Raw genomic sequence first — 16194 nt, 5'->3', positions numbered from 1 at the left:
AGCATATAGCCTTGCTATTGAGAGAGGCCGCCATAGGCAGACCTGGCTCTCAAGAGAAGACAGGCTATGTGCACATTATCCACAAAATGAGGTGGAAATTGAGTTGCACTTCCTAACATCCTGCCCAGTGTGACTAGTTTCAGGAAACTAGGCGTACAGTATGCCGCAGATCACTACTTCACAGGAGAGGAATTTGAATGTGAATGTATTTATTTTTATGCGTTTTTTGGCAGAAATTCTTTCTGGTACATGTGCCTTAATAACAAACTTGTATTCGATCTGTAAATGCGAATAAAATGGATAAATTATGAGCCTAGTTGGTTTAGCCACAGAAAAAGTCAGCAACCTTCCTGCTAGCCATGATTGGCTGAGATAATGAGTGGGATGGACATGCCGAGAGATGAGTTCGGATTGGTCTACCATGTAGCACGCCACTGTCTATAAAATGAACTGCTCAGTATGTGTAGATAATCCTTGCTACTGCAGCTTTTTTTTAAAGATGTCACGAAGAACTACAAAAGTGTTGCTACTGCTCTCAATAACATTGCTGCCCTGGATTTATCATGCACTATTTATAAAAGTCAATGGGAAAAACTCTCACTCACACAGAACTACCCTACGCCTTGATCTCTCTTCCTCCCCTCTCTCTCCAGATAACATCCTGCGACTAGTGAGGTCTGGCCACCCAACAACCTGATCGCTCGACCCCATCCCCTCCTCCCTTCTCCAGATCATATCTGGAGATCTCCCATTCCTTACTTCCCTCATTAATTCATCCCTGACCACTGGCTGCATCCCCTCAGACTTCAAAATGGCCAGAGTTGCTCCCCTCCTCAAGAAACCAACACTCGGCTCATCTGAAGTCAAACTATAGACCTGTATGCCTTCTTTCTTTTATTTCCAAAACACTTGAGCGTGCCGTCTCTGATCAACTCTCTCATTATCTCTCTCAGAACGATCTTCTTGACCCTAAACTAGTCAGGCTAGAGGTACAGAGGCTCTCCGCACTGCCAAAGCTGATTATCTCTCCTCTGTTCTCATCCTCTTAGATCTATCTGCTGCTTTCGACACCGTGAACCATCAGATCCTCCTCTCCACCCTCTCAGGGTGTCTCAGACTCTATCAGATCCTCCTCTCCACCCTCTCAGGGTGTCTCAGACTCTATCAGATCCTCCTCTCCACCCTCTCAGGGTGTCTCAGACTCTATCAGATCCTCCTCTCCACCCTCTCAGGGTGTCTCAGACTCTATCAGATCCTCCTCTCCACCCTCTCAGGGTGTCTCAGACTCAATCAGATCCTCCTCTCCACCCTCTCAGGGTGTCTCAGACTATCAGATCCTCCTCTCCACCCTCTCAGGGTGTCTCAGACTCTATCAGATCCTCCTCTCAGGGTGTCTCAGACTCTTGGATTGCACCCTATCTGGAAGGCCGCTCCTACCAGGTGACGTTGAGGGGATCTGTGTCTGCACCACATACTCTCACTAATGTTGCCTCCCAGGACTCTGCTCTAGGCCCTCTCCTCTTTCCTCCATACACCAAGTCACTCAGCTCCATCATATCCTCACATGGTTTCTCCTATTATTGCTATTCGGACGACATTCAACTACTTCCCTCCTTCTGACACCTAGGTGGCGACACGCCTGCCTGGCAGCTATCTGAACTTGGATGTCGGCCCACCACCTCAAGCTCAACAAGACGGAGCTGCTCTTCCTCCTGACTCTACTAATAGCTACAATATTGAGAAAAATGTACTTTCCATGCCTGTGATATGTGGTAGTCCCACCTTATGTCTGAGTACGGCCATCTGTTGTAGAATAATGCTAAAATATCTGTATCTCAAATGTGTCTTTCAGCATCAGTAGAACACGCCTGACTCTCCTCCACCAGTCATACAAGGAGAATGATCTAATGCCGCCCCCCCCCCCAAAAAAAAAAAAAAGAGAGCCAGCCCAAGCAAGCACAGGTTATACCTGAACCACAGTCTGGACCTTCACTTCCTGATCACAGGCCACACCAAGTTTAATTTTTTTTGATATAGTGCGTGTTTACCAGAGACAGTAATGTGAAGAACAACATGACCTGCACCAAAGTCAGATTAGAATAAAGGCCAAGGACGAGATGAAGGGTATTTTACCTGGAGTTTATCCTTATTGTAGGCTACTACTTTCACCACTTTTAATCTTGAAATCTTTTGTTGTTTACTACACTACTTACTCTGTTTAGCACCATGGCCTCACATGTGCATCTGTATTTGTATTTATTATGGATCCCCATGAGAACTTGTTCTCAACTTGCCTACCTGGTTAAATAAAGGTGAAATTTAAAATACAAAATCAAATAAAAGCTACTGCGACGGCAGCTACTCTTCCTGGGGTCCAATTAAGGGAGTTAAACAATTTAAAAAACATTACAATACATTCACAACATATTTCACAAACCATTAAGCATGTGCCCTGAAAGAGATGGGGATAAGGCTTAAGAAGGTGTTAACGATGCTGAAAGAGATGAAGATAAGGCTTAAGAAGGTCTTAACGATGCTGAAAGAGATGAGGATAAGGCTTAAGAAGGTGTTAACGATGCTGAATGAGTGTAGACTAAATAAGAGCTCTCCAATCGGTGGACCAACAACTTTCAAAGCAGAATTACTTTCCTATTGTTCCTCACCTGCAGTGTATGATATACAATGTTGTAGGTCTGGAGACTTTACTTTTATCCAATGTAAAAACTAAATAAAATGTTGCTACATATGTCCGAATGCAGGTGGTGGGTCACAAATGTATGACTGTATTAGACACATATTCCCCTCAGATTACACAGACCCACTAAGAATAGAAAACAAACTCCCATATTTACTGGGTGAAATACCACAGTGTGCCGTCACAGCAGCAAGATTTGTGACCTGTTACCAAAGGAAAAGGGCAACCAGTGAAGAACAAATACCATTGTTAATACAACCCATATTTATGTTTATTTATGTTCTCTTTTGTACTTGAACTATCTGCACATTAAATCAAATCCCATTTTATTGGTCACATACACATACAGTGCATTCGGAAAGTATTCAGACCCCTTGACTTTTTCCACATTTTGCTACGTTACAGCCATAACCTAAAATTCATTCATTTGTGGGGGGGGGGTTTCTCAGCAATCGATACACAATACCCCATAATGACAAAGTGAAAACAGGTTTTTCAAAATTTTAGCAAATGTATTAAAAATAAAAAACTGAAATACCTTATTTACATAAATATTCAGACCCTTTGCTATGAGACTCGAAATAGAGCTCAAGTACATCTTGTTTTCATTGATCATCCTTAAGATGTTTCTACAACTTGATTGGAGTCCACCTGTGGTAAATTCAATTGATTGGACATGATTTGGAAAGGCACACAGCTGTCTATATAAGGTCCCACAGTTGACAGTGCATGTCAGAGCAAAAACCAAGCCATGATGTCAAAGCAATTGTCCATAGAACTCTGAGACAGGATTGTGTCAAGGCACAGATCTGGGTAAGGGCACCAAAAAAATGTATGCCACATTTAATGTCCCCAAGAACACAGTGGACTCCATCATTCTTAAATGGAAGAAGTTTGGAACCACCAAGACTCTTTCTAGAGCTGGCCGCCCGGCCAAACTGAGCAATCAGGAGAGAAGTGCCTTGGTCAGGGGGGTGACCAAGAACCATATGGTCACTCTGATAGAGCTTGAGTTCCTCTGTGGAGATGGAAGAACCTTCCAGAAGGACAACATTCTCTGCAGTACTCCACCAATCAGGCCTTTATGGTAGAGTGGCCAGTCAAAAGCCACATGACAGCCTGCTTGGAGTTTGCCAAAAGGCACCAAAAGACTCTCAGACCATGAGAGACAAGATTATCTGGTCTGATGAAACCAAGATTGAACTCTTTGGCCTGAATGCCAAGCGTCAGGTCTGGAGGAAACCTGGCATCGTCAGCATGGTGGTGGCAGCATCATGCTGTGGAGATGTTTTTCAGCGGCAGGGCCTGGGAGACTAGTCAGGATCGAGGGAAAGATGAATGGCACAAAGTAAAGATAGATGCTTGATGAAAATCTGCTCCAGAGTGCTCAGGACCTCAGACTAGGGCGAAAGTTCATCTTCTAACAGGACAACGACCCTAAGCACACAGCCAAGACAACTCAGACGGGGCTTTCGGGAGAAGTAACTGAGTGTCTTTGAGTAGCCCAGACAGAGCCTGGACTTGAAAATCTGGAAAGACCTGAAAATAGCTGTGCAGCGATGCTCCTCCTCCAACCTGACAGAGCTTGAGAGGATCTGCAGAGAAGAATGGGAGAAACTCCGCAAATACAGGTGTGCCAAGCTTGTAGCGTCATACCCAAGAAGACTCCAGGCTGTAATCATTGCCAAAGATGCTTCTACAAAGTACTGAGTAAAGATGTCTGAATACTTATCTAAATGTGATATCTGTTTTTTATTTTGTGTACATTTACAAACATTTCTAAAAACCTGTTATTGCTTTGTCATTATGGGGTATTGTGTGTAGATTGATCAGGGAAAAAACTGATTTAATACATTTTATAATAACGTTGTAACGTTACAAAATGTTGAAAAAGTTACGGGGTCTGAATACTTTCCGAATGCACAGTATTTAGCAGATGTTATTGCGGGTGTAGTGAAATGCTTGTTACAACACTGAGGCAGAGAGGACCTGCAGCACTACAGAGAGCAAAAACTTTGAACACTTAGAACTGGAGGAATGGAACTACTGGAATTGGAAAGAATAGAACTCTTAGAACTATGGTGTTCTAGAACAGGAAAGGGTTTTCTAATGATCAGTTAGCCTTTTAAAAGGACACACTTGTATTAGCTAACACAGCGTGCCATTGCAACACAGGAGTGATGGTTTCTGATAATGGGCCTCTGCACACCTATGTATATATTCCAGTTTTTAAAAATCAGCCGTTTCTATTTCCATTTCCAGCTAATAATTATTTACAACATTAATGTCTACACTGTATTTCTGATCAATTTTATGTTATTTTAATGGACAAAAAATGTGCTTTTTCTTCAAAAAACAAGGACATTTCTAAGTGACCCTAAACTTTTGAATGGTAGTGTAATATTTGACTAAAGCATAATCATTTCATACCTTGCTTTCATTTGTATATACGATCACGTGTCTCTATATTATGCGTGGGAATACTTGGGAACAGCTTTACAAAATTGTACACTTGGAGCAGATTTTGTGGTGTTTTTACAGTCTATGTCCAACGTTGAAATTTCTCAACAAAAACATTTACAAAATTCATTTTTTGGGGGCTCAGAAAACATGGGGGAGGTGGGGGGGAACAAATAAAACCACCACGGGCTGCCGGTTGGGGAACCCTGCTCTATATACTTTTCATCAGAGCCCTATGGGGCCTGGTCAAAGTAGTTTACTATATAGGGAATGGACAAATCCACGCCAGTGGGATGGAAAAAATACTTTTGGTGATCTCAAATTGTTCTGCCAATTCTCACATAGTAACTTAATTGGAAGGAAGGATATTTAAAATGATTTGTTATTTAACATATCACAAACCATAATGATGAAATTGTCAATTTTAGGCCGTTTTTAGATCTAAAGTATCCATTACTCCTGTAAGACCTTATGAGCTGTGAACCGTCCATGATACAGACAACATCTTGCTGTCATTATACTCCTTATAGTCTGCTCTTAAAGAGTATGTTTAGATTCTGAAATACACATTTTCACATGAATTTACTCAAGAGTAAAAATATTAATCTCCAAACTACCCTTATTGATTTTGTTCATTTTAAGACATATTGTTTGGAACAATATACTACAAGTACATCACATTTCCAGAGTGGGCACTGTGCTAATTCTGAAGTTATGAAACATGTTATGAGAACCCACAACATGGTGAATGGGAAAATGGATTTAAAGAGAACTCCCTCTGCTGGTGATTTGCTAAATGTGCCATCCTATATGAGGGCTGTGATTGGCTAATGGGATTTAAGGGATACTTTGGGATAATGGCAGAGTCAGATGAACTCATGGATACAATTTGTATGTCTCTACGTCCAGTATGAAGGAAGTTAGAGGTAGGTTCACGAGCCAATGCTACCTAGCGTTAGCGCAATAACTGGAAGTCTATGGGTATCTGCTAGCATAGATTTCCAGTCATTGCGCTAATGCTAGTTAGCAATTGCGCTAGCGCTAGTTAGCAACTTCCTTCAAACTGAGATATTCATTTAAATATTAATATTAATATTTTTTACTGTTGAATAAATGAATGTGAACAAACTAATCGCAATCTATACATACTCCATATTTGAGAGCAAACTAAATATTTGTATGAACATAATGATATTCAACAACTGAGATATAAACTGAACAAGTTCGACAGATGTGACTAACAGAAATCTCCTCCTTATGGACTGCACCAGATTTGCCGGTTCTTGATGTGAGATGTTACCCAAGTCTTCCACCAAGGCACCTGCAAGTTCCCGGACATTTCTGGGGGGAATGGCCTGAGCCCTCACACTCTGATCCAACAGGTCCCAGACGTGCTCAATGGGATTGAGATCCAGACTCTTTGCTGGCCATGGCAGAACACTGACCTTCCTGTCACCAGTAGTATAGCTGGTGACATTGTCATGCTGGAGGGTCATGTCTGGATGAGCCTGCAGGAAGGGTACCACATGAGGGAGGAGTATTTCTTCCCTGTAACGTCCCAGACCATGACGGACCCTCCACCTCCAAATCGATCCCGCTCCAGAGTACAGGCCTCGGTGTAACGCTCATTCCTTCGATAATAAACGCGAATCCGACCATCACCCCATGTGAGACAAAACCGCAACACATCAGTGTAGAGCACTTTTTGCCAGTCCTGTCTGGTCCAGCGACGGTGGGTTTGTGCCCATAGGCAACGTTGTTGGCGGTGATGTCTGGTGAGGTACTGCCTTTACAACAGGCCTACAAGCCCTCAGTCCAGCCTCACTCAGCCTATTGCAGACAGTCTGAGCACTGATGGAGGGATTGTGTGTTCCTGGTGTAACTCGGACAGTTGTTGTTGCCATCCTGTACCTGTCCCGCAGGTGATAACCTGTTATTGACTCCAGTTGGTTTGTTAATGGGTTACAGCACTAAGAACGCAATCCTATACTGTATGTTTTATTTGAGCACACCAGATTTCTAATTTCAATAGCACCAGAATACGACACACAACTGTCAGAAGAGAAGAGAGGAGGGTGTAATATTGGAACAGAGGCTAGAATAACACATGATGAGAGAGAGGATGTGTGAGAGAGAGAGGGAGAGAGAGGAAGTGTGTGTGAGAGAGAGAGGAGGTGTGAGAGAGAGAGAGGTGTAAGAGAGAGAGAGAGAGGGGGGGTGAGAGAGAGAGAGAGGTGTGAGAGAGAGGGGGGGTGAGAGAGAGAGAGGTGAGAGTTAGGTATTGTGGAATACAGACACTCATCAAGAAGAAAGAGTGCACCAGGATTGTTGAGGGAATGGAGGTAGGGATCACCTTCACATAAACAGGAGGTGGGAATCACCTTCACATAAACAGGAGGTGGGAATCACCTTCACATAAACAGGAGGTGGGAATCACCTTCACATAAACAGGAGGTGGGAATCACCTTCACATAAACAGGAGGTGGGAATCACCTTCACATAAACAGGAGGTGGGAATCACCTTCACATAAACAGGAGGTGGGAATCACCTTCACATAAACAGGAGGTGGGAATCACCTTCACATAAACAGGAGGTGGGAATCACCTTACAATTTGGATCCCCCTACTTTTCCTGGGGTCCAGCAACAATAAGGCATTTCATAACATTTCATAACACATTAAGTGTGCGTTCCCTCAGGCCACTACTCTACTTCTCATATATCTACAATACAACACCCATCTGTATGTGTGTGTATAGTGAGTGTCTTATCATATGTGTGTGTGTCTCTTCACACTCCCCGCTGTTCCATATGGTGTATTTTTAACTGTTTTTTTTTTTTTTTATCTGTGAAGATTTAAGGGCCAGCCATGCTGCCCTGTTCTGAGCCAATTGTAATTTCCCGAGGTCCCTCTTTGTGGCATCTGACAACACAACCCAACAGTAGTCCAGGTGTGACAAAACTAGAGCCTGTAAGAACTGACTTGTTGATAGTGCTGTTGATAGTGCTGTTAACAAGGCAGAGCTGCGCTTTATTATGGACAGACTTCTCCCTGTTTACAATCCAGGGTTATTTCAAGCAGTTTAGTCACCACAACTTGCTCAATTTCCACCTCATTTATTACAGTATTTAGTTGAGGTTTAGGGTTAAGTGAATGATTTGCCCCAAATACAAGGATTTTAGTTTTTGAAATATTTAGGACAAATGTATTCCTTGACACCCACTCTAAAACTAACTGCAGTTCTTTGTTAAGGGTTGCAGTGATTTCACTCACTGTATTAGCTGACATGTATAGTGTTGAATAATCCACATACATAGACAAGGCCAGTGGCATGCAATTAGTAAAGATTGAGAAAAAGTAAGGGGCCTAGAAAGCTGCCCTGGGGAATTCCTGATTCTACCTGGATTATTTTGGTGAGGCATCTATTATATACCCTCTGTGTTCTGTTAGACAGGTAACTCTTTAACCACAATATAGCAGGGGGTGTAAAGCCATAACACATACATTTTTCCATCAGCAGACTATCAATAATGACATAAGCCGAAGTCTAACAAAACAGCTCCCACAATCAATTTCTCTCAGCCAATCATCAGCCATTTGTGTACGTGTCGTGCTTGTTGAATGTTCTTCCCTATAAGCATGCTGAAAGTCTTGTCAATAGTTTTTTTCAGAGGTTTACTTAGGGTTGGTAACAGGCTGATTGGTCGGCTATTTGAGCCAGTAAAAGGGGCTTTACTATTATTGGTTAACAGAATTACTTTTATTTCCCTCCAGGCCTGAGGGCACATGCTCTCTACTAGGCTTAGATTGAAGATGTGTCAAATAGGGGTGGCAATATCATCCACTATTATCATCAGTAATATTGCATTCAAGTTGGCTTGTCATTGTTGATAGATATCAATCTTTTTTTTTTACCTCTTTCACACCCACTTTACAGAATTCAAAATTACAATGCTTGTCTTTCATAATTTGGTCAGATATACTTGGATGTGCAGTGTCAGCGTTTGTTGCTGGCATGTCATGCCTAAATTTGCTAATCTCGCTAATGAAAAAAATCATTAAAGTAATTGGCAATATCAGTGGGTTTTGTGATGAATGAGTCATCTGATTCAATGAATGATGGAGCTGAGTTTGCCTTTTTGCCCAACATTACATGTAAGGTGCTCCTAAACTTTTTTCTGTCATTCTTTATAAAATTGATCTTTGTTTGATAGTATAATTTCTTCTTCTTTTTATTCAGTTTGGTCACACGATTTCTCAATTTGCAGTACGTTTGCTAATAGCTTGTGCAAGCCAGACTTATTAGCCATTTATTTTGCCTCATCCATCTCAACCATACAATTTTTAAATTCCTCATCAATCCACAGATATTTAACAGTTTCTACAGTCGTTTTCTTAATGGGTTCATGCTTATTAGTAACTGGAATAAGCAATTTCATAAATGTGTTAACAAAATAATCACTTCAAACCTATTGTATAACCTCTTGTACACTATATTAGGCCTATCCTTTGGAACTATGGTTTTCCTAGATATGGCTACTATATTATGGTCACTACATCTGATGGATTTGGCTGATGAGTTAAAGCAAATTTAAAATCAAATCAAATTTAATTGGTCACATACACGTATTTATCAGATGTTATTGCGGGTGTAGCGAAATGCTTGTGTTTCTAGCTCCACAGGGCAGTAGTATCTAACAATTCACAACAATACACTCAAAAAGAATGGAAATAAGAAAGTTAAAGTCGGAAGTTTACATACACCTAGCCAAATACATTTCAACTCAGTTTTTCACAATTCCTGACATTTAATCCCAGTAAGAATTCCCTGTCTTAGGTCAGTTAGGATCATCACTTTATTTTAAGAATGTCAAATGTCAGAATAATAGTAGAGAAAATTATTTATTTCAGATTTAATTTCTTTCATCACATTCCCAGTGGGTCAGAAGTTTACATACACTCAATTAGTATTTGGTAGCATTGTCTTTAAATTGTTTAACTTGGGTCAAATGTTTTGAGTAGCCTCCCACAAGCTTCCCATAATAAGTTGGGTGAATTTTGGCCCATTCCTCCTGACAAAGCTGGTGTAACTGAGTCAGGTTTGTAGGCCTCCTTGCTCGCACACGCTTCTTCAGTTCTGCCCACAAATTGTCTATGGGATTGAGGTCAGGGCATTGTGATGGCCACTCCAATACCTTGACTTTGTTGTCCTTAAGCCATTTTGCCACAACTTTGGAAGTTTGCTTGGGGTCATTGTGTAACAGTTTTCATCATCGGATGAGGAAGTGTAGTCGGACCAAAGGGCAGCGTGGTAAGTTTTTATGTTTGTTTATTGAACTGAACACTAATACAAAATAACAAGAGAATAAATGAAACAGTCCTGTAAGGTGCAAACACTAAACAGAAAATAACTACCCACAAAAACCCTGTGGGAAAAAGCTACCTAAGTATGGTTTCCAATCAGAGACAACGATAGACAGTTGTCCCTGATTGCGAACCATACCCGGCCAAAACAAAGATATACAAAAACATAGAAAAAGGAACATAGAATGCCCACCCAAATCACACCCTGACCAAACCAAAATAGAGACATAAAAAGCTCTAAGGTCAGGGTGTGACACATTGACCCATTTGTGACCAAGCTTTAACTTCCTGTCTGAATTCTTGTGCTGTTGCTTCAATATATCCACATAATTTTCCTTCTCGTGATGCCGTTTATTTTGTGCACCAGTCCATCCTGCAGCAAAGCACCGCCACAACATGAGGCTGCCACCCCCGTGCTTCACGGTTGGGATGGTGTTCTTTGGCTTGCAAGCTCCCCCTTTTTCCTCCAAACATAACGATGGACTTTATGGCCGAACAGTTCTATTATTGTTTCATCAGACCAAAAAGTACGATCTTTGTCCCCATTTGCAGTTGCAAACTATAGTCTGGCTTTTTTAGGGCGGTTATGGAGCAGTGGCTTATTCCTTGCTGAGCGGCCTTTCAGGTTATGTTGATATAGAACTCGTTTTACTGTGGATATAGGTACTTTTGTACCTGTTTCCTCCAGCATCTGGGTCCTTTGCTGTTGTTCTGGGATTGATTTGCGCTATTTGCACCAAAGTACGTTCATCTCTAGGAGACAGGAACGTCTCCTTCCTGAGCGGTATGACGGCTACGTAGTCCCATGATGTTTCTTGGCAATTTCTCACATGGAATAGCCTTCATTTCTCAGAACAAGAATAAACTGATGAGTATCAGAAGAAAGTGCTTTGTTTCTGGCCATTTTGAGCCTGTAATCGAACCCACAAATGCTGATGCTCAAGATACTCAACTAGTCTAAAGAAGGACATATTTATTGATTCTTGAATTACCACAACAGTTTTCAGCTGTGCTAATGTAATTTCAAAAGGGTTTTCTAATGATCAATTAGCCTTTTAAAATGATAAACTTGGATTAGCTAACACAACGTGCCATTGGAACAGAGGAGGGATGGTTGCTGATAACTGGGCCTCTGTACGCCTATGTAGATATTCCATTCAAAATCAGCCATTTCCAGCTACAATAGTCATTTACAACATTAACAATATCTACACTGTTTTTGTGAATAATTTGATGCTATTCGAACCTCTTTCAGCTAGGGGGCACTATTTTTACGTTTGGAAAAATAACGTTCCCAATGTAAACGGACTATTTCTCAGGCCCATATGCTAGAATATGCATATAATTGACAGATTAGGATAGAAAACACTCTAAAGTTTCCAAAATATTGTCTGTGAGTATAACAGAACTGATATTGCAGGCGAAACCTGAGGAAAATCAAACCAGGAAGTGGCTTCTATTTTGAAAGCTCCATGTTCCATAGCCTGCCTTCGCTCCATTTAAAGGGATATCAACCAGATTCCTTTTCCTATTGCTTCCTCAACGTGTCAACAGTCTTTAGACATAATTTCAGGCTTTTATTTTGAAAAATGAGCGAGAAAGATAACATCGAGTCAGGTGTTCGCATGAGTTTTGCTTGCGCAACAGAGCTTGGGCAGCCATCGTCTCTCCCTCTCCTACTGAAAAAGACAGTGCTGATTTATATATTATTGATTATATATTTTTAAAACAACCTGAGGATTGATTATAAAAAACGTTTGACATGTTTCTGTGGACATTACGGATACTATTTGGAATTTGTCTGCGTTGTCGTGACCGCTCGAGCCTGTGGATTTCTGAACATAACGCACCAAAAACAAACGGAGGTATTTTGGATATAAAAATAATCTTTATGGAACAAAAGGAACATTTCTTGTCTAACTGGGAGTCTCGTGAGTGAAAACATCCGAAGATCATCAAAGGTAAGCGATTAATTTGATTGCTTTTCTGATTTTCGTGACCAAGCTACTTTGATGCTAGGTGTACATAATGTTTTGTCTTGTGATCGATAAACTTACACAAATGCTTGGATTGCGTTCGCTGTAAGCATATTTTTTAAATCTGACACGACAGGCGGATTAACAAAATGCTAAACTGTGTTTTGCTATATTGCACTTGTGATTTCATGAAAATAAATATTTGTAGTAATATTATTTGAATGTGGTGCTCTGCAATTCAGCGGTTGTTGATGACAATTATCCCACTAACGGGATAGGTAGCGTCAAGAAGTTAATGGACAAAAAATGTGCTTTTCTTTCAGAAACAAGGACATTGCTAAGTGACCGCAAACTTTTCAACGGTAGTGTAAGTATTAGGGCGAGCAATGTCAGAATGGCATTTACTAAAATACAGTAGAATAGAGTGCAGTATATACATATGAGATGAGTAAAGCCGCATGTAATCATTATTAAAATGACTAGTGTTCCATTATTGAAGTGGACAGTTATTACTTGTATATGTATATAGGGCAGCAGCTTCTAAGATGCAGGGTTGAGTAAACGGTGTTATCGGTGGTATCCGGCTAGTGATGGCTATTTAACAGTCTGATGGCCTTGAGATAGAAGCTGTTTTTCAGTCTCTCGGTCCCAGCACCTGTACTGACCTTTCTATCTGGATGATAGTGGGGTAAACAGGCCGTGGCTCGTGTGGTTGATGTCCTTGATTATATTTTTGGCCTTCCTGTGACATCGGGTGCTGTAGGTGTCCTGCAGGACAAGCAGTGTGCTCCCGGTGATGCGTTGGGCAGACCGCATCACCTTCTGGAGAGCCTGCGGTTGCGGATGGCGCAGTTGCCATACCTATATCTGTAAAAGTTTGGGAGGGTCTTAAAGGCCAGGCCAAATGTCTTCAGCCTCCTGAAGTTGAAGAGGCGTAGTTGCGCCTGGCCGTGCAGTCATGAGTAAACAGGGAGTAGAGGAGGGGACTGAGCACGCACCCCTCAGCGTCCCCTGTGTTGAGGATCAGCGTGGCGGATGTGTTGTTACCTACCCTTACCACGTGGGGGCAACCTGTCAGGAAATCCAGGATCCAGTTGCAGAGGGAGGTGTTTAGTCCCAGGGTCCTTAGCTTATTGATGAGCTTTGAGGGCACTATGGTATTGAACGCTGAGCTGTAATCAATGAATACTATTAGTAATGGTGTTGGTGTGAGCCATGACCAGCCTTTCAAAGCACTTCATGGCTACAGACGTGAGTGCAACGGGTTGGTAGTCATTTAGGCAGGTTACCTTAGTGTTCTTGGGCACAGGCACTATGGTGGTCTGCTTAAAACATGTTGGTATTACAGACTCAGACAGGGAGAGCTTGAAAATGTCAGTGAAGACACTTGCCAGTTGGTCAGTGCATGCTAGCAGTACACGTTCTGGTAATCCATCTGGCCCTGCGGCATTGTGAATGTTAACCTGATTAAAGGTCTTACTCACATAGGCGGAGGAGAGCATGATCACACAGTCTTCCGGAACAGCTGGTACTCTCATGCATGTTTCAGTGTTATTTGCCTCGACGCGAGCATAGAAGTAGTTTAGCTCATCTGGTAGGCGTGTGTCACTGGCCAGTTCTTGGCTGTGCTTCCCTTTGTAGTCTGTAATGGTTTGGAAGCCCTACCACATCCAACGAGAGTCAGAGCCGGTGTAGTACGATTCGATCTTAGTCCTGTATTGACACTTTGCCTGTTTGATGGTTCGTCGGAGGGCATAGCAAGATATCTTATAAGTCCCACTCCATGAAAGCGGCAGCTCTAGCCTATAGCTCAGTGCGGATGTTGCCTGTAATCCATGGCTTCTGGTTTGGGTATGTACGTATGGTCACTGTGGGGATGACATCATCGATGGATTGATGAAACCAATGACTGATGTGGTGTACTCCTCAATGCCATTGGAGGAATCCCGGAACATGTTCCAGTCTGTGCTAGCAAAACAGTCCTGTAGCATAGCATCTGCTTCATCTGATCACTTTTTAATTGATCTAGTCACTGGTGCTTCTTGCTTTACATTTTTCTTTTAAGCAGGAATCAGGAGGATATAATGATGGTCAGATTTGCCAAATGGAGGGCGAGGGAGAGCTTTGAATGCGTCTCTGTGTGTGGAGTAAAGGTGGTCCAAAGGTGGTCCCCTCTGGTTGCACGTTTAACATGCTGATAGAAATTTGGTAAAACAGAATTAAGTTTCCCTGACAAAAGTCTCCAGCTACTAGAAACGTTGCATCTGGATGAGTGTTTTCTTGTTTGCTTATGGTGCAATGCAGCTCATTCAATGCTGTCTTAGTGCCAGCCCCTGACTATGGTGGTATGTAAACAGCTACAAAAAATACAGATGAAAACTCTCTTGGTAGATAGTGTGGTCTACAGCTTAACATGAGATACTCTACCTCAGGCGAGCAATAGCTCGAGACTTCCTTGGATATCGTGCACCAGCTGTTATTTACAAAAATACCCCTTGTCTTACCAGAAGCCGCTGTTCTATCCTGCCGGTACAGCGGAAGACCAGCCAGCTGTATGTTGATAATGTCGTCGTTCAGCCACGACTCCGTTAAGCATAAGATATTACAGTTTTGAATGTCCCGTTGGTAGTTTAATCTTGTACGTAGGTCATCGATTTTATTATCCAAAGATTGCACATTTGCTAGCAGAATGGAAGGAAGTGGGGGTTTATTTGCCTACGAATTCTCAGAAGGCAGCCCGCCCTTTGGCCCTTTCTTCTCCGCCTTCTCTTCAGACACAAGAAAGGGATTTGGGCCTGTTCCCGAGGAAGCAGTGTATCCTTCACATCGGGCTCGTCAGACTCGTCAAAGGAAAAAAAGGATTCTGCCAGTCCGCGGTGAATAATCTCAGTCCTGATGTCCATAAGTTATTATCAGTCATAAGAGACGGTAGCGGCAACATTAAGTACAAAATAATTTAACAAAAAATAAGTTACTAACAACACAAATAAACGAACAATAAAACACAACTCACAAAACGTCTGCCTTCTTCTCCGGTGCCATGTTATTCATTTCACACATGTTATTCAGATACTGGCTGTTAGCACTTGGTGGTCTATAGCAGCTTCCCACCAGAATGGGCTTTAGGTGAGGCAGATGAACCTGTAGCCATATTACTTCTACAGTATTTAACATGAGATCCTATTAAAGTTTTACAGGAATGTGGTTCTGAATCTAAACAGTAACACCTCCACCATTGGCATTTCTGTATTTTCTGTAGATGCTATAAACATGTGTTGCTACCACTGTATCATTAAAGGTATTATCTAAGTGAGTTTCAGAGATTGTCAGAATAGCAATGTCATCTGTTACTAGCAAATTATTGATTTCATGAACCTTGTTTCTTAAGCTACATATGTTAACGTGGGCTATTTTGAGCACTTTTCTGGGATCCTTTTGTTTTCATTGCTTTACTGGGAAACTTATCAGAAGTAGATATTCTCATGTTATTTATGTTAGTGCAGGGTGAGCTGCACACAGTGGACTTCCTGCTAGGGCACACACCACCTCAGTGCTAACAGTATAACTCTGGTTCATAGGCACATGATTACTGCATACAATAGCTGGAGGATCAGCAGAAGCATTCAGGACAGTAAGAGGGACATGAATTACGTTACTTACATTGTGTCTTCCAACTCCCATGGGATAATGTACATTTTC

At 41.8% G+C, this 16194-nt stretch overlaps 1 protein-coding gene across 1 annotated transcript in view; it reads right to left on the bottom strand.

The window, feature by feature from the left end:
* Positions 1-16194, bottom strand: part of LOC115117438 (relaxin receptor 2-like) — a 244117-nt gene that overhangs the window by 224232 nt on the left and 3691 nt on the right. The window lies entirely within an intron of this gene.

The sequence above is a fragment of the Oncorhynchus nerka genome, linkage group LG19 (assembly GCF_034236695.1).
Source record: "Oncorhynchus nerka isolate Pitt River linkage group LG19, Oner_Uvic_2.0, whole genome shotgun sequence".
NCBI lineage: Eukaryota > Metazoa > Chordata > Actinopteri > Salmoniformes > Salmonidae > Oncorhynchus > Oncorhynchus nerka.
This window is presented reverse-complemented; position numbering and strand designations above follow the sequence as displayed.